This window comes from Echinops telfairi, unplaced genomic scaffold, assembly GCF_000313985.2.
Source record: "Echinops telfairi isolate 266 unplaced genomic scaffold, ASM31398v2 ScPeMD7_7469;HRSCAF=8507_0, whole genome shotgun sequence".
Lineage (NCBI taxonomy): Eukaryota > Metazoa > Chordata > Mammalia > Afrosoricida > Tenrecidae > Echinops > Echinops telfairi.
Window position 1 is genome coordinate 73,194,673 of NW_022111372.1, and position 1,602 is coordinate 73,196,274.

Below are 1,602 nucleotides of genomic sequence, written 5' to 3' on the forward strand. Positions count from 1 at the left end.
TCCGTGAGGCACTGTCGGTTCCTGGAGGCTTGTTTCCACTAATGCCCGCAGTGAAGCTTGGGCTTAGTTTCAATATCATTGGTTCTTGAGCGTATGTTACCTCGTGAAATGGTAAATGCCAACTCATTATTTCTGATACAGTGACTCTGTATATTCTCCCCATCTTCTTTAGATGTTCTCTGCACCACTTAATATTTTGTCCATAGAATCCTTCAATATTGCATTCCAAAGCTTGACTTTTTCTTCAATGCTTTCAGCTTCAGATATCCTCAGCCTCTTCTTTCCCGTAGGGTTTCTCACTCCGGATGTTGGCATATTTCATCGTATGTTTACTTTGTCTTCTGAAGCTGCCTTTTGACATTTTTGGTTCATCCCTTCCCTTCAACATACCTTTCACTCACTTTCTCTGACATCAAGCCAATTCCCACTCATATGGATCCTATCAGACAAGGGAGAACTCTCCATGTGGGTTTCTGAGATGGAATTATTTATGGGAGTGAAAAGTCTCATCTTTCTATTGTGGACTGGCTGGTAGCTTCAAACTGCTGACCTTGCCATTGGCAGTCTCACAGGCAATCACTGCATCACCAGGCTCTGCACCTTTTAGCTACTCTGTATTCAAGAGCAAGTGTCAGAGTTTCTTCTGACCCCCTTTCTGGGCCTTTTCTTTCTTTTATGTCTTTTCAATAACCTTTTCTTTTTATCAGCTGGGATGTTCTTAATAGCGTGCCATCATTCTTTTGGTCTTCAATCAATCATATTCAATGCATCCAACCTGCTCTTGAGATAGAGTCTAAATTTAAGTAGGATATATTCCAGGTTGTGTTTTGATTCTTGTGGACTTACCCACTTCTATTTGTCTCCAGAGCCCTGTCTGTGGTCCACAGGCACACCAGCACCATCTGCTTCCTTCACACTCACTACCCCAAATCTGCTCTCTGCATTCTTGTCTAGGGGGACCATTTCCAGCTAGGCTCAATACTCATTCATATTTACAGGATCCATTCATTTGTACAGTCATCCAACACTTACTGAGCACCTGTTACAAGTGAGCAATGGTAGAGTTTAGAGAATCCAAAGGCAAACCAATCCCAGGCTTTCATATCCAGACTAAGAGTGGAATGGCTACATATATGTGTATTTAGAAATTCATTAGTAGAGACATTGGAGACACGGTTTTCGGCTGGAAGAACCAGAGGTAAGTGTGTAAGTAAGGAGATTGAATCATGAGCATAGCCAGGACTCAGAAGTGGCCAAAAGGGTGCTTCATACTCAGCTCACCAAGCAAAGACATTGGAGAAGCTTCTGTCTACAGAGAACAAAAGATGTAGGCAAAACAATACCTAAAAGGTGGAGTGTTTATACTACCATGTGACCTGGGCTAATGCCAGGCAAAGGGAACAACATTCATAATAAAAATGAAAACAAAACAGAAAAGGTGTGTGGAGCAGGAGGCATTAGGAGGGTGGAACTTGATTAGACTGGACCTATAAAGTGGGACAACCCCTCCAGCTTAGTGATAGAGACAGAAAACTCATTTATGCAAATTGTCTTACCAAACCAGTTAGGGCAAAGATGAAGAAGTAAAAGACTCTTACTAAC